The following is a 25,054-nucleotide window of genomic DNA, read 5'->3' as shown; positions in this document are numbered from 1 at the left end:
CTTCCCCATCAGCCCAAAATTCAGGCGTGTTTCCAAGAATTTCCTCATTCCCCTTCAAACACCTTAGGAGTCTGCAATCAAACGCCTTGCCCACTGATCTGTGCAGAGATTTCTATTACAAGTTATTAGATTTCCAAATAACAAAAAATATAAAATATATTTTAATTTACAATTAATAATACAGAAGTGCCAATAATGAATGTGATGTTTTAAAAAGTAGGAGAATCTATTGTGAATTTGGTGTGAGTCATGAGATGGCCATTTTGTAAAAATGGGTCACCAGAAAAAAAAAGTTTGAAAAATACTGCCCTATTCCATTGTTCCAAGTGAATAATATTTTGATTTCCTAGCTTCATTTTTTTGATTACAGATAATAAGCCTCAATTAGTTGCTAAGAACGAATGGAAACAACATCGCCCTATTTATTCTTGTTGGGTGGCACAGTGGGTAGCACTCTCTTCACAGTGCCAGGGTCCCAGGTAAGATTCCCGGCTGGTCACTGTCTGTGCAGAGTATGCACGTTCTCCCTGTGTCTGCGTGGGCTTTATAGAACATAGAACAGTACAGCACAGAACAGGCCCTTCGGCCCTCAATGTTGTGCCGAGCCATGATCACCCCACTCAAACCCACGTATCCACCCTATACCCATAACCCAACAACCTCCCCCTTAACCCTACTTTTATTAGGACACTACGGGCAATTTAGCATGGCCAATCCACCTAACCCGCACATCTTTGGACTGTGGGAGGAAACCGGAGCACCCGGAGGAAACCCACGCACACAGGGGGAGGACGTGCAGACTCCACACAGACAGTGACCCAGCCGGGAATCGAACCTGGGACCCTGGAGCTGTGAAGCATTTATGCTAACCACCATGCTACAGTTTCCTCTCACAAGTCCCCAAAGACTTGTGCTAGTAGATAATTTGGACATTCTTAATTCTCTGTCTGTCTCCCCGAACAGGCACCGGATGTAGTGACGAGGGACTTTTCAGTCACTAAATTACTGTAAGCCTACTTGTGACAATAAAGCTTATTAAAATTATTATTAAAAGCTCCCAATTTTGAAAACCTATTGGATTCTGAAAGAAAAAGAACAGAACGGAAAAAATGGGTTCAGAAAAAGCTGGAACCAGATGGAGGAAATGCCGACTTGCTTATATGGACAGGCAGTATCGATTAAGAATTATGTAACAGATTTAAAGCGGGATAACATACTAGAGGGTTCAAAGACTGAATCAATTTGGTTCGGAGTGAAGGAATAGAAAATAAGGCGATATTATATAGAACATAGAACAGTACAGCACAGAACAGGCCCTTCGATGTTGTGTCGAGCATTGTCCAAAACCAAGTTCAAGCTATCCCACTCCCTGTCATTCTGGTGTGCTCCATGTGCCTTTCCAATAACCGCTTGAAAGTTCCTAAAGTGTCCGACTCCACTATCACAGCAGGCAGTCCATTCCACAACCTAACCACTCTCTGAATAAAGAACCTACCTCGGACATCCCTCCTATATCTCCCACCCTGAACCTGATAGTTATGCCCCCTTGTAACAGCTACATCCACCCGAGAAAATAGTCTCTGAACATCCACTCTATCCACCCCCCTCATCATCTTATAAACCTCTATTAAGTCGCCTCTCATCCTCCTCCGCTCCAAAGAGAAAAGCCCTAGCTCCCTCAATCTTTCCTCATAAGACCTATCCTGCAAACCAGGCAGCATCCTCGTAAATCTCCTTTGCACCCTTTCCAATGCTTCCACATCCTTCCTACAATGAGGTGACCAGAACTGCACACAATACTCCAAATGTGGTCTCACCAGGGTCATGTGTAGCTGTAGCATAACCCCGCGGTTCAAGCCCCCTGTTAATAAACACTAACACACTATAAGCCTTCTTCACGGCTCTATCCACTTGAGTGACAACCTTCAGAGATCTATGGACATGAACCCCAAGATCTCTCTGTTACTCCACATTCCTCAGAACCCTGCTGTTGACCCTGTAATCCGCATTCAAATTTTTTCTACCAAAATGAATCACCTCGCACTTATCAGGGTTAAACTCCATCTGCCATTTTTCGGCCCAGCTCTGCATCCTATTAATGTCTCTTTGCAGCCTACAACAGCCCTCCACCTCATCCACTACTCCACCAATCTTGGTGTCATCAGCAAATTTACTGACCCACCCTTCAGCCCCCTCCTCCAAGTCATTGATAAAAATCACAAATAGCAGAGGACCCAGCACTGATCCCTGTGGTACACCACTGGTAACTGGTCCCCAGTCTGAAAATTTTCCATCCACCACCAACCTCGGTCTTCTTTGTGATAGCCATTGCCAAGTGCTTACTATAAATCCACAAATAATGATAATGCAAGAAGGAGCAGAAATCGATATCTTGGGGGCTACCATTGACCAGAAACTGACCTGGTCCAGCCATATAAATATTGTGGCTACAAGAGCATATCAGAGGTTAGGTGCGACGAGTAATTCCCCAAAACTTGAACATCAACAAAGCACAAAATCAGGAATCACAAGCCATTTGCCTGGATGAGTGCAGCTCCAACAACACAAGCGCAACATCAAGAACAAAACAGTCCACATGATCGGCACCTCACCGACCACCTTCAGCATTTACACACTCCATCACTAATGTACGGTTGCAGCAGTGAGAACCATCTACAAGTGGCACTGCAGCAACTCACCAAGGCCCCTTTGACAAAACCTGCCAAACCTCTATCACCTGGGACAAGGGAAGCAGATGCATGGGAACACCACCACCTGACGTTTCCTCCAAGTCACACAATCCAGACTTGGAACATCACCGTTCACTGGATCAAAATCCTGAACTCCTTCCTAACAGCATTGCGGGGGTACCCACATCACATGGACAGCAGAGGTTCAAGGCAGCAGCTCACCACCACTTTTGCCAGGACAATTAGGACTGGACATGCTGGTCTCATGTGATGCTCACATCCTGTGAACGAGTAGACAAGAACATAGAAATTTCATAAAAATTTAAAAATAAAAGAACAGTAATAGTAAGAGGCTTTGACTGCCCTCAATGTAGACTGGGGGAAGAAATCCTAAAACCTCTATCTGGGATCTTCGTTCTGAAGTGTTTTAGCCCAGAGGAAGGAAGCAGTGTTGGATCTAGATCTGGGGAATGAAGTAGGGCAAGTGGAATGCATAGTAATAGGGGAACAACTGGGAAAAAAGTGACCACAAAATAATTTGGTTTGAAAGCAGTTATGGAAAAGGATGAAGAAAACACTCAATTGGAAGCCAGTCCATTTCAGTGATTTGAGATAGAATCTAGCTCAGATAGGCTGGAGCAATGATTGGCCTTATAAAAAGTAAATGAGCAGCTGCAAGTTTTCCATGGTAGAGATATGCCAGGTGGAAAGGGCATCCATATCCAAACTGAAAAAAGGAGAAACTATGAATGGCAGTCAATTAAGGACAATGGAAATACTGTGGGTGCAAGAGGGTATGTTGGAGGCTTGAATGAGTACCTTGTATCAGTCTTCATGAGAGGATGAAGTTAATGTTATAGTGGTGGAGTGAGAATAGAGATATTGAATAGGATAAAAAATGTAAAGATGCTATACAGGCAGCTTCAGAGATAAAAAGCCTTTGCAGTATAGGTGTTATGGATGACAAGTTCGTACAAATGAGGTTTATGATATTGTTGATGGTTTAGGATGGTGTTTTTAATTTAGGATACAATTAAAGGAGTTATGTGGCCCGTTCTGAAATCTGCCTGACAAGGCTGTCAAAGGGAGGTCCAGGTTGTTCTGCGGGGATGTTGATGCAAGGTGTCCACACTTGGGAGACAAATGACAGCAGTAGTTTTGTTCAGTGGTTAGATTGGTGATATCCAAAATGTCACAAAGGTATTGAGAATACCAGTTGTAAAGAGTTATACTTTGAACTGTCCATTGGATTCCAGGAATAGGATACACTTCGTAGAATTTACAGTGCAGGAGGCCATTTGGCCCATCGGGTCTGCACCGGCCCCTGGAAAGAGCACCCTACTCAAGCCCATACCTCTACCCTATCCCCGTAACTCAGTAACCCCACCTAACCATTGGGACACGAAAGGCAATTTAGCATGGCCAATCCACCTAACCTGCACATCTTAGGACTGTGGGAGGAAACCGGAACACCCGGAGGAAATCCATGCAGACACTGGGAGAACGTGGAAACTCCACACAGACAAATCACCCGGGGTCGGAATTGATCCCGGGACTCTGGAGCTGAGGCAGCAGTGCTAACCACTGTGCCACCCTAATAATAGAAGTACATTTTCAAACTTTGATTCCATAATATATCTTGTTACTAAGTTAAATACGCGTGCTCTCCGTTCTTCTGTTGTTGAAATGTGTATTAAAGTACACTCCAGCTAATTACTGCTCAAGTTAAATATGCCCAACATCTGGCTTGAATTCCATGCTAAACTTTTTGAACCTTTAGCTTTTTCTTCAGGTCTAAAGAATACCTCACTAGCATGTATACCAGGATACAGGGTCCATATGATTCACACTTCCATGGAGATGTGTTTTGAGAGAAGGGGGAAGAGGAAGCCACCATCGGTTGGGGTGATGGACTTTTCTCAAATATCAAATAGCACAAAATTAGTCTTCCAGGATTCAGGAGAGAGCAGCTCGAGGGTGAAGGTCTTGATGGTTCACCGAGCAGGAATGAGTGTGCAGGCTCACGCTCGGATTGAATGGAACAAATGTGAGGATTTGAAATTAAGATGATTTACCTGACTTTTGCTATAGGGAACATAGCCAGGTGAAGCTCTTGCAACAAAAGGTAGTTCTAGGGTTAAGAGTTACCAGGCTGGGAAGGGAAAGGGACAAAAGTAAATCCTCAGGAGTGGAGATTCCCTTTGGACTGGGTTCTACTCTTCTGAGGCCACTTCTAAGTCTTGAACACAAAAACCTAACAGGACACTCCAGTGTAGTACTAAAGAAGCAGTGCTCTGTCAGAGATACCATCTTTTGGATGGAACGCTATATCTAGACTCTCTTTGCTATCTCAGGTGGATGCAAAAGATCCCATGGTATTATTTCAAAGATGAGTAGGAGTCTTTACCATCTTCTATTTGTTATCATAAATCAGGGTCGGGATTCTCTGATCCTGAGGATAAGTGTTGACGGTGTCGACAGGCCTCCAGGATCAGCGATCCTGCGCCTCACAGGGGGGCAGCATGGCACTGGAGCTACTCACGCAGCTCTAGCTGCCGATACCGGTGCCAAAGTGGCGCCGCTGGTCTGCGCATGCACACTATGGCCGGCACGAATTTGCACATGCACGTTACGACCGTGCAAATACGCACATGCACACCAGTTGCCTTCTCCGTGACCACCCCGATGCAACATGGTGGAGAGCTACAGGTGGAAAATAGGCCCCCACCAGGATAAACCGGCCCGTCAATCGGTAGGCTGCGATCGCTGGTCAGGCCACGTGGAAGGGTCCGATCCCCTCTCCCCCACCAGGCCGCTCCCCCCACAGGATGAAGGCTAAGGTTCCGCTGGGTAGGACCACACGTGAACGGCGTCGGCGGGACTCGGCCTATCTCGGCAGCCACTCGGCCCATCGCGCGTGAGAATCACTGGGGGCGGGGGGTGCATAGAGCGCCCACCCCGCGACCGGCGCTGCGCAGATGCCAATTCTCCGGTGACCGGAGGGACGGTGTCGGAGCGGCGTCGCGTGAATCGCGTGTGTCCCCCCCCCAACCACTCAGCAATTCTCCAACCCAGCCCGGAGAATCCCGCCCCTGGTCATTTGTTCTCAACACACCGAGGGGAGATGCTGCGTGCAAATTGGCTGCTGTGTTATCTATATTATAACACTGATTATATTTCAAAAGTGCTTTTGACTGTAAAGCTTATGTAAATCTTTAAAAGACATTATTTTGTGTGGGGATGAGTTTTAAGATGGCAGGATAAATTGACAAGGCAGTTAAGGAAATGTTGCTAAACCTTTACAAAAATCACTGGTTGGGCTTTTCAGTACAGTTGTCAGTTCTGGCTACCATACTTTAGAAAGGATGTCAAGGCTGTGAAGAGGGCAAAAAGAAAGATTACTGGCATGTTACCAGGGATGGAAAACCTTCAGATGTGATGGGATGTGCAACGCTGAAAAGGAGCAGGAAGAAACAGTTTCCTCTGGCAAGTGGAACAGTAACCAGACAACAGAAAAATAACTGACCAAAAGAGCTAGAGGGGAAACGAGAAGAAATGTTGAGCAAAGAATTATGGTCTGAAAACTACCTGGAAAAGGCAGTGGGACATGTATTTGCGGAGAGCTGATCTGCAAGGTTATGGGGAAAAATAGGATGTGCAATTAAATTGGAAAGCTCTTTCAAGGACACAAATGGCTTCCTTCTGTGCTGTGAAATTCTGTGAATAGATGAAAGAATAAATATATGAACAGCTTATTTCACAACCTCAAGCCCTGCCAAAGCATCTTCCAGCCCATTAAAGTTGTTTTGAAGTGTGGGCACTGTTTAAATGAAGGAAATGTAGTATCCGATTTTCACAAAGCAAAGTCCCATAAACAGAAATGAGACAATGGTCAGATATTATTTTTTTTTGTTTTTAAATGTAGATTAAGGAATGTGTGTGTCGGCCAGGGTACCAGGGAAAACCTCCCTGCTCGTCTTTGAAAGACTACCATGGGATCTTTCACATGCACCGAAGAGAACAGACACAGCCGCAGTTTAATATCTCATCTGAAAGACGCCAGCTCGGACAGTGTAGTGTTCCTTTGTATCGTACTGGTGTGTCAGCCTAGATTTTGGGTTCAAGTCTCTGTTGTATGACAGAAATCCACAACTTTCTGACACAGGCACAAAAGGTGGTACCATACAGCTGACATAACTTTGTTCCACAGAATCTTCCTGGCATCTTATTATTCCAATAACTTTGCTATTAAAAAGTATTCCCAGAAATGCATTGTTTTCTTGCTTTTATATTAAATATCCCCACATGTAAAACACAAAACCAATCTCATGCGACCTTTTAAATGGATTTACCACACACTCAGCATAAACTGAACCACAGATCACACTTCTTCCATTCTTAATCCTTACTGTGCTTGCCCCTCAGAATGTACAACTTCGCATTTCATTTGACTGAACTTCATCTATCACTCAACTGCCCAATTTACTTAACAATGCTTCCCAGTAATTTCTAGCAATTGTTTTCAATTTACTATGCTCTCCAATTCATCAAGCTTTGGCATAATCAATAAACAAGAAACCCACTGGGGCACACCGCTTTCAACCTAAAGAACATCATGCGCCCTTAATCCCTGCCTTTTATCCTCTACTCACCCCCTGTCTAAATATTTCCATTCCTTTCAATACTATGGATCTTAATTTTCTGATCAAGTCTCTTAAACATCTTCTGAAAATACATTTAATACAAATCTTCAGTCAGAAGTGCCGAGTGGATAATTCAGCTCTGTCTCCTCCAGAGGTCTTGAGTATCACAGGTGTCAGTTATCATTCAATTCGATTCACTCCACTTGATATCATGAAATGGCTGATGGGGGCAGCACGTGGCACAGTGGTTAGCACTGGGACTGCGGCGCTGAGGACCCAGGGTTCAAATCCCGACCCTGGGTCACTGTCCATGTGGAGTTTGCACATTCTCCCCGTGTCTTTCACCCCCACAACCCAAAGATGTGCAGGTTAGGTGGATTGGCCACGCTAAATTGCCCCTTAAAAAATAATAATTGGGTACTCTAAATTTATATTAAAAAAAACAAAAAAAAAAATGAAATGGCTGATGGTACTGGATACTGCAAAGACTATGGACCCTGCCAATATTTCGGCAATAGTACTGAAGGCTTGTGCTTCGGTACTTGCCTCCCCTTTGCTGTTCTAGTACAGCTACAGCACTGGCATCTTCCCAGCAATGTGGAAAACTGCCCAGGTTTGCCTTGTGCACAAGAAACAGGACAAATCCAACGTGACCATCTAAATCTTTGTAAAACAGTTAAGTCACCAAATTTTGTCAGAGACGTCTATAGCACAAAAATACCCTTTGGCCCATCGCGTGTGCACCAGTCAAAAACAACTCAACTATTCTAATCCCAGTTACCAGCACTTGACCCATAGCCTTATGTGCCTGGGCACAGTGCACATTGAAATACTTAAATGTTGAGGGTCTCTGTCTCCACCACCCTTTCATACAGCGAGTTTCAGACTCCCATTACACTCGGTGAAAATGTCTTTTCTCACATCCCTCAAAAATCATGCCCCTTACCGTAAATCTATGACCCTAGTCATTGAAACTCCACTATAGAATTTACAGTGCAGAAGGAGGCCATTCGGCACACCGAATCTGCACTGGCCCTTCAAAAGAGCACTCCATTTAAACCCACACTTCTAACCTATCCCCGTAATCCCACCCAACCTTTTCTTTGGACACCAAGGGCAATTTAGCATGGCCAATCCACATAACCTGCACATCTTTGGACTGTGGGAGGAAACCGGAGCACCCAGAGGAAACCCACGCAGACACGGGGAGAACGTGCAGACTCCACACAGACAGTGACCCAAGCCAGGAATTGAACCTGGCGCTGTGAAGTCATAGTGCTATCCACTATGCTACCATGCTGCCCAGGGGAAAAGTTTCTTCCTTTCTACTCTGTGCCTGTCATTTTTTATACATCCCAATCATGTCTCTCTCTCTACCCCTCCCCCCAAATGCCAAGGAAAGCAAACCCAGTTTATCCAATCGGTCTTCATAATCAAAACAATCCAGCCCAAGCAACATCCTGTTAAATCTCCTCTCACCTTTCCAGTGCTATAGAAGAATACCACAAAATTGACAGCGAGAGTACACGCAAAAGGTTTTGACATGCAATAGAAAATACACACAAAACAGCATCAGGGTCTCAAGTCAACTGTGCACTCAGGAGTAAAACTACTGGATAGCAAATGCAATTAAACTACATTTTGCAGCATTCATGTAACAACAGCTGTTACGAATAGGGCAAAATGCAAGTTTTTATTGGATATAGTCCAGCCAAAACAGATGGATATGAAATGATCACCTACAGTGGTAGCATAATTAGGAACCATGTTGGCCACATGCCAATGAACACTTGGCAACAGAAGTTCAATTTCTAAATTTTCAGATTACACACCTATTCAGAAACAATTCTCCTTTTCTTGTTTGCATTGACCACATATCACATTGAGATGTAATAATTTAAATGCACGATTTCTCCAGATAGTGAAAAGAAACCTTAAATCAAATGTTTTGACCAATTGAGGCACAGAATTAAAATAACAAAAAAAAAGCATTTCATCCAAATTTGTTACCTCAATGACTTTTAAGCAACCTTTTACTCACAAGATTGCCCGAGTCACCATATAGGATTTGGGTTATTTTCATCATCTCTCACCAAAAGATCAAGATTATGCTCTTTATGTTTCACAGTTGGGCCTTGACAAACGCCATGAAAAGCTGACAAATACCAATGCCCACTCCAAATTCTGCAGTGTTACTACAAGGCTTAAATTCACGGTGAGCATGAACATTTTAAACACTGGAACACAATTATTTCATCCAAAAGCAAGCTTTGCTCATCTGCGTATTTTGAAATGTTACGTATTGACCTGAATAGGTCTCCAGAGGTAGCGGGTATTGAACATAACCTGAGAATATCATACACTTGGTTGGCAGAGAGATTGGACCTGTTAATTTTGCATGATTTACACCAGAGTCATTAATATTTTGCAAGAGGAAGAATATTTACTTTTCGTAACGAGTCACATTTAAGTGAACCGACTTTTCAACCTCACAACAACACGCAATCTAAACGCGAGAGACTTGACAGGTGAGAAAGATGTACAGATGCTGACGATGCAGCTCAGATGCCCGATTAGGTGGAATCTTGCAACCTGGTATTTAGCAGCAAGTTAAAAGGAAGTTATTTGACAAGGGACATTTTTGTCCTTTCAATCCCTACAGATTAATCAACAGCATAATCGCACGGTATTTCTTTGCAAAATAAAACGGCCGTGGAAATCGATAACTTCAATGGGGGGCAAACTCAAAAACAAAAATAACATGAAGGGGAGGCACAAACACAACATTTTTCCTTCGCTCTTTAACACAATGGTATCAAAGCTTTATTAACCTGGAGAGGCCGCCGATCCTCTTTTTTTTCTCGGACTCTCCGCTGGGCGCCTGCTCCGATTCAATCGCCCGCGGACTAAGACAGGTTCCTCAGTTCAATTATTTCCTGACGATTCCCAAAGGCACCGACGGTCACCTAGTGCAGTAAGTGGGCGAATTGCTCTTCTCTCTCGTTGCCCCCCACTCCCATGGCACCTCCTTTATCCGCGGCCTGCATTCAAAAGTAAATATGGCGCCACGTTCCGTCCCCGACGCGAGAACACCAATCACGCGCCGCCGCTCCCGCGCTGACCAATCACGCGCCGCCGCTCCCGCGCTGCCCAATCACGCGCCATTTCTCCCGCGCTGCCCAATCACGCGCCATTTCTCCCGCGCTGCCCAATCACGCGCCACCTCTCCCGCCGCGCGGCAAGCAATTTGATCCAACCGCCACTCAAGTCAATTGGCGGAGAGAGCGCTTCCGTCGCTGCAAGGTAATGAAATGATTTCCTCCTATCTGTTCCTTCAGTTGTAGCGTCGCTGTAAATTAGCACGAAAAAAAGAGAAAGCTATTTGTATCTGCCATGAAATAGGGAAGAGATATCTAATTGGGCAGCACAAGTGGATAGTACTATAGCGTTACAGCGCCAGGGTCCCAGGTTCGATTTCCTGCTGTCTGTGGAGTCTGCACGTTCTCCCTGTGTCTGCATGGGTTTCCTCCCACAGTCAAAAGACGTGCGAGTTAGGTCGATAGGCCATGCTAAATTGTCCTTAATGTCCAAAAAAAAGATAGATAGGGTTATTGAGTTACGGGGATAGGGTGGAAGTGAGGGCTTAAGTGGGTTGGTGCAGACTCGATGGGCTGAATGGCTTGCTTCTGCACTGTATGTTCTGTAGTCAACCCCATGACCCCAATGTGGAAAGGGGAGATGTCAGTCTGTGGAATAAATAACTGTTCAGTTGGCACATTCACAGACTCTTAAGAGTACCAGGATCAGCAATCCTCATTCTCACACACGCACACACTGAGTGAACCAGGATCAGGAATCCTCATTCACACACACTGAGTGAACCAGGATCAGCAATCCTCATTCTCACACACGCGCACACTGAGTGAACCAGGATCAGGAATCCTCATTCACACACACTGAGTGAACCAGGATCAGGAATCCTCATTATCACACACGCACACACTGAGTGAACCAGGATCAGGAATCCTCATTCTCACACACGCACACACTGAGTGAACCAGGATCAGGAATCCTCATTCACACACACAATGAGTACCAGGATCAGGAGTCCTCAGTCCCACACACACTGAGAGAACCAGGATCAGGAATCTTCCTTCACACACACAATGAGTACCAGAATCAGAAGTCCTCATTCACACACACTGAGAGGAAGAGGATCAGGAATCCTCATTCTCACACATAAGACCGGGATCAGGAATCATCTTTCACACACAAATAGGATCAGGAATCATAAGACCATAAGTCATAGGAGCAGAATTAGGCAACTCGGCCCATCAGGTCTGCTCTCCCATTTAACCATGGCTGATATTTTTCTCATCCCCATTACCTGCCTTCTCCACATAACATGATCAAAAACCTATCTATCTCTGACTTAAAGACACTCAGTGATTTGGCCTCCACGGCCTTCTGCGGCAAAGAGTTCCACAGATTCACCACCCCCTAGCTGAAAAAGATCCTCCTCATCTCTGTTTTAAAAGATCTTCCCTTTAGTCTGAGATTGTGTTTTTCCTACAAGTGAAAACATCCTCTCCACGTCCACTCTATCCAGGCCACACAATATCCCGTAAGTTTCAAGAAGATCCTCCCTCATCCTTCTAAACTCAATCCTTCCTTAGGTGCGGGACCCAAAACTGCTCACAATACTCCAAATGAGGTCTGACCAGAGCCTTATATAGCCTCAGAAGTACATCCCTGGTCTTGTATTCTACCCCTCTCGACATAAAGGCTAACAGCGCATTTGCCTTCCTAACTGCTGACTGAACCTGCACGTTAACCTTAAGAGAATCATGAACAAGGACTCCCAAGTCCCTTTGTGCTTCTGATTTCCTAAATCACTTCCCATTTAGAAAATAATCTATGCCTCCATTTCTCCTTCCAAAGTGCATAACCTCACATGTTTCCACGTTGTATTCCATCTGCCACTTCTTTGCCCAACATTGTATTCCATCTGCCACTTCTTTGCCCATTGTCCTAGCCTGTCCAAGTCTTTCTGCAGCCTGCCTGCTTCCTCAATACTACCTGTCCCTCCACTGATCTTTGTATCATTGTGAACTTAGCTACAGTGCCTTCATTCACACACACACACACACACACACAGAGTACCTGGATCAGGAATCCTCATTCACACACACTGAGTATTAGGATCAGGAATCTTCATGCACACACACTCATACACTGAGTACCAGGATCAGGATCCTCATTCACACACACAAACAGAAGACCAGGATCAGGAATCAAATTCACAGCACCCAGAGTCCTCATTCACATGCCCACACCAGGATCCGGAATCCTCATTCACACTCAAATAAAATACTAGGATCAGGAATCCTCAGTCACAGACACCCAGACGACCGTGATCAAGAATCCTCATTTACAAATGCTTAGAATACCAGTATCAGGAATCCTCATTCACGGACACCCAGAGGCCTAAGATCAGGAATTCTTATTCTCACACACAGACTGCGAGGATCAGGAACCCTCATTCACAAACACGCAGAATACCAGGATCAGGAATCCTCATTCATGCATATGCAGAGTACCGGGATCAAGAATCCTCATTCACTCACACGCAGTGTACCAGGATCAGGAATCCTCATTCTTGCACACGCAGAGTACCAGGATCACAAATCCTCATTCACACACCCTTAGAATGCCAGGATCAAGAATCCGCATTCACACACCCTTAGAATCCAAGAATCAGGAATTCTCATTCACAGCCCTTAGTATGCCAGTAAACAAGAATCCGTATTCACACACCCTTAGTATGCCAGCATCTGGAATCCTCATTCACTCACCCTCAGAATGCCAGGATCAGGAATCCTCATTCACTCACCCTCAGAATGCCAGGATCAAAAATCCGCATTCACAGGCTCGCCGAGTATCAGGATCAGGAATCCTCATTCACATACCCTTAGAATGCCAGGATCAGGAATCCTCATTCACCGACTCGCCGAGTACCAGGATCAGGAATCCTCATTCACACACCCTTAGAATTCCAGGATCAAGAATCCGCATTCACACACTCGCCAAGTACCAGGATCAGGGATCCTCATTCACATACCCTTAGAATTCTAGGATCAGGAATCCTCATTCACACACCCTTAGAATTCCAGGATCAAGAATCCACATTCACACACTCGCCGAGTACCAGGATCAGGGATCCTCATTCCCGTACCCTTAAAATGCCAGGATCAGGAATCCTCATTTGTGCACATGCAGAGTACCAGGATCTGGAATCCTCATTAACACACCCTTAGAATGCCAGGATCAGGAATCCTCATTTATGCACTTGCAGAGTACCAGGATCAGGAATCCTCATTAACACACCCTTAGAATTCCAGGATCAAGAATTCGCATTCACGCACACGCCGAGTACCAGGATCAGGAATCCTCATTCTCGCACATGCAGAGTACCAGGATTAGGAATCAACTTTCTCACACACGCGGAGTACCAGGATCAGGAATCCTCATTCACACACACTTAACATGTCAGGCTCAGTTGGTGGAAGTCAAGCTCGGGAATTTCTGCCATGGTCTTTTTCACTTGGCGTCATCCCAGTTTGGAACGTTCGCTTTTATTAATACCACAGGGGCTCTTTCTAGTACCCCACTTACCATTATGTACGCCCCCCCCCCCCCCCCCCCCCCCCCAAACTGGGTCTGTCACCCCGTTCATCGCTGTAAAGGCTACCCTTTTATTGAACAGTATTGCCACACTCTTTGCCCTTGTGTCAAAGCACTCCTGATATAAAATGAAAATCGCTTATTGTCACGAGTAGGCTTCAATGAAGTTACTGTGAAAAGCCCCTAGTCGCCACATTCCGGCGCCTGTCCGGGGAGGCTGGTACGGGAATCGAACCGTGCTGCTGGCCTGCTTGGTCTGCTTTAAAAGCCAGCGATTTAACCAACTGAACTAATCCAGCACCTGTCCCACCCAGCTATTCCTCACCCTAATTTGGTCCTTCGCACTAAGGCAGTCTCCTGGAGAAATATAATGTCCACCCTTAGGCTTTTTAGGAGGATGAAGACTCTGGACTGTTTCACTGTGCCGTTGAGTACCCTCACGCTCCAGTTGACTATCCTGATGGGGGGGTTTCTGTGTCTTCCCCCCCCCCCCCCCCCCCCCCCCCCCCCTCCAATGCGGTCAGCCATGTATGGTTCACGGATATGCCCAGGTTTGTCTTTGTTCCTGGGCTGTCCACAATGGCCACCTTCAACCCCCCCCCCAATCTCCACGTGTGACTTGGGTGACCAGCATTCTACCCTTCCCCCCTTCCCTCCACCCTTATGTTACCTGTACTGCACCCCCCGAACCCCTCCGCTCACACAATCTCTCCTTCGCTCCACCTATTATTTCCTCCCCTCTCCCGTCCCTTACTCTTTGAACACTGACCCCATTCCCCCCTTGCTGGCTGAACTACCCTCCCCTCGCCAGGTGCTCCCTCCCTCTCGTGAGATATGCCAACCCCCCCCCCGGCCTTGCTTGACTCCCATTCACCAGCTTTTCTGCTGGTGTGGTGGCCCAACCCTCGAAACGGAGCCCTGTGGTCCCGACCTGTCTGAACCCCCACACCTCACCTTTACCCTCTGTCTTTTGCATTGCCCTGTCTGGGCCTAGCAGAGGGGGCGATCCTGGTGCCCATGGGGGACGTCAGTCGCCATCTCGCTCAGTTGGCCTGACCCTGCTGCATGAAGGGCCTGGTCAGATGGCTCTGCCCCCCAGTGTTTCTCAGGCCCTGTGCACAAGCTTGCAGCGACTTCACCTATGGTGCTTTCCCACTCCACCATCGCAGAGCGAAGCATGTCCGGGTTCCCCACCCATCAGGGTGCCTAGGGTCACAGAGATGAAAATGACCCAACTCATATTGGCGATTGAGGCTCAAAAACATGACCAGGGAAAGAACCAGACCTAACATAAAATTAAACCTTTGCGAGAAAGACAGACATAGAAAACCCAGAAAACAAAATTCCCATATATAGTGTACAACATACAGCCTCCTACCGCTTATAGAGGTCCATAGTTTTGTGCCTTCCTGAATATTTCTTCCCAAGTCCGTTCCTCTGCACAAAATCATTTGTTTTTTCCGGTACTGTAAAGTGGTACCTGACTTCCCGTGGCGACATGTAGAGGAGAGGTCGCACGTTGGGTCGCTCCCAGTTGACATGTTTTTTTAGGAGGTTTAAAGTCTGGTCCTGGGGGTAAGTTTTGTAGGATTGAAGAAAGGGAGATAATAAGTCGCTAAAGGATGCCAAAAGGACGACAAAAAGCAGTTGTGAAGAAGGGAGGAAACGAGAGTCGCTGTTGAGTGAGAGGGCCAGCAAAAGGACTAGCAAGATGGCAGAGGCTGGACCGTACTGCTTACGGTGGAAATGATGACTGAGGTGATTGCTGTGGAGATGGAGAAGCAGTTTGCGAGGCACATGGAGGCGTGGAGGAAGGAGATGGCGGTCACACTGAAATCGGTGGAGGAGGAAATTGCCCCGGTGAGGGTAGCTGTGGCAAAGACATCTGCCGAGGTGAGAGAGCAGAGCAAGAAGATGAAGGAAGTGGAGGAGGCCATGTTGCAGCACAGCGACCAGCTCATCTCGATGGGGGACAAGTTGCGGAGAGTGGTGGGGGCTAACAAAGGGCTTCGAGCAAAGCTCGCCGATTTGGAGAACTGCCCGAGGCGGCACAATTTGAGGATAGTGAGCTTGCCCGAACGAGCAGAAGGTCCGAGGTCAATGGAGTACTACGCTAAGATGAAATTAAATAAATGAAAATTGCTTATTGTCAAAAGTAGGCTTCAAATGAAGTTAGTGTGGAAAGCCCCTAGTCGCCACATTCCGGCGTCTGTTCGGGGAGGCTGGTACGGGAATTGAACCGTGCTGCTGGCCTGCCTTGGTCTGCTTTCAAAGCCAGCGATTTAGCCGTGTGCTAAAGATGCTGGCGGAAGTGATGGGGGTGGGTGAGGAGTCATCCTGGTATGAACAGGACCGAGCTCATCGGTCGTTAAGGCCGAAACCAAAATTAAATGAGCCACCAAGAGCAGTAATTATCTGTTTCCATAGATACCACATGAAGGAGAGGGTGTTAAGCTGGGTGAAGCAGAAGCGCGAGGTGCAGTGGGCTGTTGCTGGAGTTCAGATATACCAGGACTTGATGGTGGATCTGGCAAAGAGACGAGCGGCATTTGGCTGAGCAAAGGCGGCATTGTACAACAATGGAGTGCGATTTGGTGTGGGGTATCCGGAGAAGCTGAGGCTGACGTACAACACCAATGATTTTAGTTTTGAGACGGTGGAGGCGGCTGAGGTGTTCGTAAAGGCAGAAGACTTGGGACAGAATTGAGGAGTGGAACTGGAGAGGGGTTGTGGACTGTGATTTGGGAGCTGGAGAATGTATAAATGTTAAAACTTGCTGTTCATTGACCTGTAGTGCAACCTACTTGACTTCACATTGTTCGGTTTGATTGGCATTCTTTGTTGCGAAAGTTATATGTTATTTTATTGAGTTGTATGGAATGGATTGTTTTTTTCTGGGATTGGGTGGGAAGGGGGGGGGGGGGGGGGGGGGGGTGGTAACCGGCTAGTGCAGGGGTGGGCAAACTTTTCCGTGCAAGGGCCACATTCAAAAATTCACAATTCACAAAGGGCCGCATAGTATATTAAGTAAAATAATTACTTCACCCGGTTATGATTCTGGGCGCCTCATATAGAACATAGAACAGTACAGCACAGAACAGGCCCTTCGGCCCTCGACGTTGTGCCGAGCAATGATCATCCTACTCAAGTCAACGTATCCACCCTATACCAGTAAGTAACCCAACAGCCCCCCCCCATTAACCTTAAAAAAAAAAAAAAAAATTTTTAATTAAAAAAAAAATTAAAAATTTTTTTTTTTTTTTTTTTTTAATGACTTGGAGGGCCGCAGAAATACCTTTGGCGGGCCGCATGCGGCCCGCGGGCCGTAGTTTGCCCACCCCTGGGCTAGTGAATGGAGGTGAGGTGGGGGGAGGGGCTGCGGATATTGGAGCCTGGTGAACAGATTTCGATGGGCCTGAGAGGGTGTGGGGGAAAGTGATCGATACTGGGTGAGTTTATTTCAACAGGAAGTACGGGGGGGGGGGGATTCTGTGATAAGCAGAGTTATCTGCATCTGGAAGGGGGAGGGGGTTCGATGTTAACAAGGATAGTGACGGGTCAGGCTCTTGGGGCAGGGCCCGGTGGTTTGATGATGGTGGATAAGAGGTGGCAGGGGGTTGAGAGTCCCCCGGTTAGGATAGTCAAATGGAACGTGAGGAGGTTGGGAGGTCTAGTCAAGAAGTCAAAGGTGCTTGCGCATCTTAAAAGCTAGAAAGCCGATGTAGCAATGCTGCAGGAGACTCACTTGAGGGTGAAGGACCAGGTGAGACTTAAAAAGGGCTGGGTTAGTCAGGTGTTTCATTCTGGATTTGATGGAAGGGCTCGAGGGGTAGCGGTAATGGTCAACAAAAGGATACTGTTCCAAATGGAGAAGGTGGTTGCAGATCAGTGGGGAGGTATGTGATTGTGACGGACGCTGGAGGGGAGATTAGTGGCGCTGATATGTTTGTATGGTCCCAATTGGGATGATGTACGATTCGTGAAGAAGGTGTGTCTGACCATCCCTGACTTGGACTCACACAAACTGATAGTGGGGGGGGGACTGGAACTTGGTGCAGGAGCCACGGTTGGACAGGTCATGCCGCACTCGCTGGTACTGTGGGGGTGGGGGGGGGGGGGGGGGGGGTGAGGGCGTTGACTGGGAATCGCGTGACGACGTCGTGACACGGTTGCGACGATTCTCCAGCCCGGCGCGGGGCTTGGAGAATCGACCCCGAGTTCTCTTTGAAGCATGACAGCATTGACATTAATGGCTTGCTACCAATCATTTAAAGTGGCGACAACTTATCTGTCAAGATGCCTCATGCTTTTGAGTCCAAACACCTTAATAGTGAGGCAAAATGATGGCAAGGGAGGGAGGAAATTGAAGCAAATTTTGCAATCTGGATCCCATTACCCTGTGTGACGTCTGGTCCCTTGTGCTCAAAAGATCTGAGGTTCGAGAGTTGGCCTATTCAGTCACATAAAGAACCATAGCACAAACCTGCAGTTGAGTAGCTGTCATCCTCAAATTGAGGGACATTCGACCCTCCTTCAAATTTCTCGGAGTCTGAACCATGTGACCACAAGCATGTCACAGAGCATAGAAAGAGGCTCTTCGGCCCATTGTGTCTGTGCTGGCCATTAAACACCTATCTATTCTAATCCCATTTTCCAGCACTTGGCCATAGCGTCGTATGCTCTGGTGCTTCAAGTGCTCATCCAGAGGTTCCTGCCTCAGCACCCTTTCAGGCAGTGAGTTACAGATTCCCATCACCCTCTGGGTGAAAAAGATTCTCAGCCATACCCCTCTAAATCTCCTGCCCATTATCTTAAATCTATGCCTCCTGGTTTGACCCCTCTACTGAGGGGAAACGTTTCTTCCTGTCTTCCCTATCTATGTACTTCAGAATTTGTACAGGTTAGCAGGTCCCACCCTCAGCCTTCCCTGCTCGAAGGAGAACAACACCAACCTAACCAGTTTATCTTCATAGCTGAAATGCTCCTGCCCTGGCAAAATCCTGGTGAATATCCTCTGTATCGTTTCTTTTTTTTTTACATTTTTTTTTCTTTAAATTTAGATTATCTAATTATTTCTTCCAATTAAGGGGCAATTTAGCGTGGCCAATCCACCTACTCTGCACATTTTTGGGTTGTTGGGGCGAAACCCACGCAGACACGGGGAGGATGTGCAAACTCCACACGGGCAGTGACCCAGAGCCGGGATCGAACCTGGGACCTCAGCGCCGTGAGGCGGTTGTGCTAACCACTAGGCCACCGTGCTGCCCTCTCTGTATCCTTTCTAATGTAATCACATCCTTCCTATAATGAGGTGACCAGAACTGCACACAGTACTCTCCCTGTGGCCGAAGATGCATTTTATACAGCTCCATCACAACCTCCTTGCTCTTATATTCCATGCCTCAGCTAATAAGGGCAAATATCCCATATGCTTTCTTAACCACCTTAACTATCTGTCCTGCTGCCTCAGGGATCTATGGGTATACACGCCAAGGTCCTTCTGTACTTCCTAGCATCCCACCATTCATTGCGTATTCCCTTGCCTTGTTAGTCCTCGCTAAATGCATCAACTCACATTTTTCAGGGTTAAGTTCCATTTTCCACTGTTCTGCCCATTTGACCAGCCTACCTATATCGCTCTGTAATCTGTCTTTCCTCCTTGCTATTTACCTCACCACTAATTTTTGTGTCCACAGCGAACTTACTGATCATACCCCCCACATTCCTGTCCAGATCATTAATGCAATGTCCGCACAGGTGTCTGGGTTCTTCTGTGGCCGACAGGTCCTGGTGTGGGACTCAAACGCGACTCAGAGGCAGGAGCATAAGCAAATGTTTCACTTAAGTTCCCACCTGTCAGTTTTAATAACGATAAATGTTTAAACTTTCTATTAGTGTGTTTAGATGGAATTTAAACCCATCTATTTACCTTTAGGGAAGGAAATCTGTTGTCCTTAACTGGTCTGACCAACATGTGACCCACAACAATGTGGTTGACTATTAAATATTCTCTGAAATAGTCCAGAAAGCCACTCAGTTGCATCCAAGGAACAAAACTGGACAGACCACCCGGCGACAAGTTACGCACCAGAAATGACAATGGCATACTCCGCTCTGTTGACTCAGCAAAACTCTCCTTATTAACGTCTGGGGGCTTGTGCTAAAATTGGGAGAGCTGTCTCCCAGACCAGTCAAGCAACAGCCTGACATAGTCATACTCATGGAATCATATCCTACAATGAAATAACACTGGCAGGACAGACCCAGCTGAGGTGACAGCACAGTTGTATACATTGGGATGGAGTTACCTTGGGAGTACACAACATAGATTCCGGACCACATGAAGTCTCATGGCATCAAGTCAAACATGGGCAAGGGAATCTCCCGTTGGTTACCATGTACTGCAAACTCTCTCTCTCTCTCTCTCTTTCCCCCCCCCCACACACACCAGCTGATGAGTCAGTACTTCTCAATGTTGAACACCACTTGGAGGAAGCGCTGAGGGTGCAAGGGTACACAGAATGTACTCTGAATGGACATTTCCATGCCCATCACCACGAATGGCTCAGCAGCACCACTACTAACTGAGCTGGACGGGTCCTAAGGGACATAGCTGCTACATCGGGTCTGTAACAGGTGATGAAGGAACAAGGAAGGGAATAACATACTTGACCTCATTCTTGTCAATCTGCCTGCAGTAAATGCATCTGTCCACAGCAATATCAGTAGGAGTAGCCACCACTCAGTTGCTGGGGAGTCAAAGTCCTATCTTGATACTCTCATTCATGCTAGATAGGATAGATTTCAAATAGATCTAGCAACCCAAGACTCCAAAGATGCTAACTAAAGGGTTCATTCAGTTTTTCATTACGTATGGATTGTCTAGAGAGGTTCAATCTGACCAAGGGTTACTGAAATATTCCATAAACCTATGCACAGTTTAGGAATATAATAACTGCATATCACCCACAATCAGAATCCTCCGAAGTCTCCGAGTATAACTCAGAGTTGTAGAGTTTTTCAGAGGATGCCGGACGATGGGAGAATTCTCATTGGGCTTCTGAGGGGTCCTCAGGGCATCTTCTGGGGTACCTCATGAATACAAACATCTGGAGACAGGAAACTCTAGCCAATATCTTACCTATTGACAATCCTAAAATACATCTCATAAGAGATCTTTATTGAAATACCAATGCTTTATTGATTTCTCATCTCATTTTGTACAGTCCAGATCTCTTTAATTTCCATTATAATTTTTGTCATCAATATTTCTCTTAGGTGTGAGTGAAATGCACCTTCCTGATGCAATATATAGTTGAATCCCCATTCACTTTCAAAGACAGATTGTAGCAACAATTATAGGTGGGACAACGAGGTGCTTGGGAATGATTACAAGTCACTTATCTAATCAAGGGTTCAGACTCCAAGAAGATTAGATTACAGTTTTAAAGTTGCATAATAAATAAACACCTATTGCACTGTTTTAATTTTAGGACGGAATTTATTCCTCTTCTGGATACATTTTGTGCGAGTATAGTGTAAATTTATGTGTTTCTCAAAATTCTTGCTGGAGAATGCCATTCACACACATCATTACTGCAGACGCACTGAGAAATAATCTCTAATTATCTTATTACAAGGGGGAAAATGAAAGCAAACGAAAAGGAAATGTATTTGCAATATTAGCAAGACTCCTAGTCTCAGTGCGCTCACAAGGTCACCTTCACCCACTGTGAGAATGCGTGATTGTGCGTGTCTGTGTGTGCATGTTAATGAAAACCCAGCCTGGGATTGAGTGAGATTTATGGATACACACTCCTCTCACCCTCTCTCTCTCTCTGACCTCTCCTCATGCTCCCTCTCTTTGACCCCTCTCTTTCCAAGGTAAGTTATTTTAAGTGCTAATTAAGTAACTATTGAGATCGATAGACTGATATTGTCTGTTGAAATGTCCTGGAAGAGAGTTGCTGTTAAATTTACTTCCAATAATATAATTGATCGATACCTGTGATAAGTGTTGCAAACATCTGGTTGAAGGGAAAATCATCAAAAGAATAGAGTCGAATTTGTTGATGTCCACGCCTGCTTGCTCATGGAACATCCTAGCCACATTGTAGAGAAAACCTATCCCTTGCTGCTAGAATTCAGTCGAAAGCCATGCAGATAACTGGGGTGGGACTCTCCAATCCCACAGCAGAGTGTCCACGCCGTCGTAAACACCATCACATTTTACGACGGCATGAATGGGCTGCTCCCAGGACTAATTCTGGCCCCTACAGGGGGCCAGCATGGTGCTGGAGCGGTTCGCGCTGCTCCAGCTGCCGATCCCGAACTGTGCGCCGCGGGATCCGCGCCATGCAGTTGCGCCAATGCACGCATGCGCAGTGGCATCCTTCAATGTGCCGGCCCTGACGCAACATGGCGCAGGACTACAGGGGCCTGCGCATAGGAAAGCAGGCCCACAGCCACAGAGGCCGGCCTGCCGATCGGTGGACCCCGATTGCGGGCCAGGGCACATTGGAGGCCCCCTCTGGGGTCGGGCCCCCCTCTCCCCCCACAGGCCGCCACCCGACCCTTCAACGCCGAGGTCCCGCCGGCTCAGAGCAGGTTAGAACGGCCCCTGTGGGACTCAACTCCTTTCTTACGGCCGCTCGCCCGTCGGGCCAGAGAATCAGCGGGCCGGCTGCGGAGAGCTGCCTGCGACCAGCACCACATCAACCATGCCGGCCCCGATTCTCTGCTCTGCGGAGAAACGCGTCGGGGCGGCGTGGCCCGTTCGCGGGGATTCTCCGGCCCATGGCTGAGAGAATCCCGCCCCCGATCTTGAGGGCAGGACCTCCTCTGTGTCAGACATTTATAGCACTAGAGTTGTGGATAGACAATTTAATTATATGCAAGATTATGGCTGGTGACACTAAGGCTCAGATTTCCATGTTTAGGTCAGCAACAGAGTTACTTCAGTTACCACTCTATGTCTCTATCGTTGTAAAAAGAGGGGGTGAGGATGGTTCAGAAAGAGAGAGGGTGAGGATGGGTCAGAGAGAGGGTGAGGATGGGTCAGAGAGAGGGTGAGGACGGTTCAGAGAGAGGGTGAGGACGGTTCAGAGAGAGGGTGAGGACGGTTCAGAGAGAGAGGGAGGGTGAGGATGGTTCAGAGAGAGAGGGGGTGAGGATGGTTCACAGAGAGAGGGACTGAGGATGGTTCAGAGAGAGAGGGGATGAGGATGGTTCAGAGGGAGGGGGATGAGGACTGTTCAGAGAGACAGGGTGAGGATGGTTCCGAGAGAGGGTGAGGATGGTTCCGAGAGAGGGTGAGGATGGTTCCGAGAGAGGGTGAGGATGGCTCAGAGAGAGAGAGGGTGAGGAAGGTTCAGAGAAGAAGAGTGAGGATGGTTCAGAGAGGGAGGGGATGAGGATGGTTCAGTGAGAGAGTGGGTGAGGATGGTTCAGAGAGAGAGAGGGTGAGGATGGTTCAGAGAGAGAGGGTGAGGATGGTTCAGAGAGAGCGAGAGGGGGTGAAGATGGTTCAGAGAGAGAGGGGGTGAGGTTGGTTCAGAGAGAGAGGGGTGAGGATGGTTCAGAGAGAGGGTGAGGATAGTTCAGAGAGAGAGGGGGTGAGGATGGTTCAGAGAGAGAGAGGGTGAGGATGATTCAGAGAGAGAGGGTGAGGATGGTTCAGAAAGAGAGTGAGGATGGTTCAGAGAGAGAGGGTGAGGATGGTTCAGAGAGAAAGAGAGGGTGAGGATGGTTCAGAGAGAAAGAGAGGGTGAGGATGGTTCAGAGAGAGAGAGGGGGGTGAAGATGGTTCAGAGAGAGAGGGTGAGGATGGTTCAGAGAGAGAGGGTGAGGATAGTTGAGAGAAAGAGGGTGAGGATAGTTCAGAGAGAGAGGGGGTGAGGATGGTTCAGCGAGAGGGGGTGAGGATGGTTCAGCGAGAGAGGGTGAGGATGGTTCAGAGAGAGAGGGTGAGGATGGTTCAGAGAGAGAGAGGATGGTTCAGAGAGAGAGGGTGAGGATGGTTCAGAGAGAAAGAGAGGGTGAGGATGGTTCAGAGAGAGAGAGTGAGGATGGTTCAGAGAGAGGGGGTGAGGATGGTTCAGAGAGAGGGTGAGGATGGTTCAGAGAGAGGGAGGGGTGAGGATGGTTCAGAGGGAGGTAGATGAGGATGGTTCAGAGAGAGACAGGGTAAGAATGTTTCAGAGAGGGTGAGGATGGTTCAGAGAGAGAGAGAGGGTGAGGATGGTTCAGAGGGAGGGAGGTGAGGATGGTTCAGAGAGAGAGATGGTGAGGATGGTTCAGAGAAGAAGAGTGAGGATAGTTCAGAGAGGGAGGATGGTCCAGAGAGAGATGGTGATGATTGTTTAGAGAGAGGGAGGGTGAGGATGGTTCAGAGAGAGCAGAGGATGATTCAGAAGGTGAGGGTTCAAAGAGAGGGTTCGGACAGAGTAGGCATTTGAGGTGGGGTCAGAAAGACGGTGAGGAGAGAGGGGGAAGGGGTCTGAGAGGATGAGGATGTTTCAGAGAGAGAGAGGGTGAGGATAGTTCAGAGAGAGAGTGAGAATGGTTCAAAGAGAGAGAGGGTTAGGATTGTTCAGAGAGAGGGAGGGTGAGGAGGATTCAGAGAGGGAGGGTACAGGATGTTGAGAAAGGGACGGTGAGATTGATTCAGGGAGGGTGAGGAGAGTTCAAAGAGAGAGAGGAAAGTTGAAGGGCCATGGAGAAGGATGATGTAGGGCTCTAACGCTTCCGGGGGATTTCTTGTTACCCACCGTGCAGTATGATGTAGCGTAGCTTTACCAATGTGGTATCTCTCTGGGTCCATGTACAGATCTGCGCAGCCATCACGGGCGGAGTATCTATGAAGTTCGGTGTTGTCTTGAGGGTTTTCACGGAAGTTAACTTTTATTTTTGAAACGGAATGAGACCCTGTTAAATATACTGAATGGCAGCGCATGCATCTTGTTGTTTGGAGTACTTGCTCCCGCAATGGGCTGGCTCATTCTGTTCTGCACGGGCCTGTGCTGCAGAGATGTCATC

The 25,054-nt window shown here is 47.2% G+C and overlaps 2 protein-coding genes across 2 annotated transcripts in view; one reads left to right on the top strand and one right to left on the bottom strand.

Moving 5' to 3' along the window:
- stil (STIL centriolar assembly protein) overlaps nucleotides 1–10,402 on the bottom strand; it is a 72,146-nt gene extending 61,744 nt beyond the window's left edge. The window contains exon 1 of the mRNA XM_038794313.1: nucleotides 10,165–10,402. The gene's annotated coding sequence lies outside the window, so the exon portion shown is untranslated. The remainder of the gene's footprint in view (nucleotides 1–10,164) is intronic.
- A 162-nt stretch (nucleotides 10,403–10,564) lies between these two features.
- cmpk (cytidylate kinase) overlaps nucleotides 10,565–25,054 on the top strand; it is a 48,486-nt gene continuing 33,996 nt past the window's right edge. The window contains exon 1 of the mRNA XM_038794311.1: nucleotides 10,565–10,636. The gene's annotated coding sequence lies outside the window, so the exon portion shown is untranslated. The remainder of the gene's footprint in view (nucleotides 10,637–25,054) is intronic.

This window comes from Scyliorhinus canicula, chromosome 4 (assembly GCF_902713615.1).
Source record: "Scyliorhinus canicula chromosome 4, sScyCan1.1, whole genome shotgun sequence".
NCBI lineage: Eukaryota > Metazoa > Chordata > Chondrichthyes > Carcharhiniformes > Scyliorhinidae > Scyliorhinus > Scyliorhinus canicula.
The sequence above is the reverse complement of the archived record's forward strand: the minus strand, read 5'-3'. Positions and strand labels throughout refer to the sequence as shown.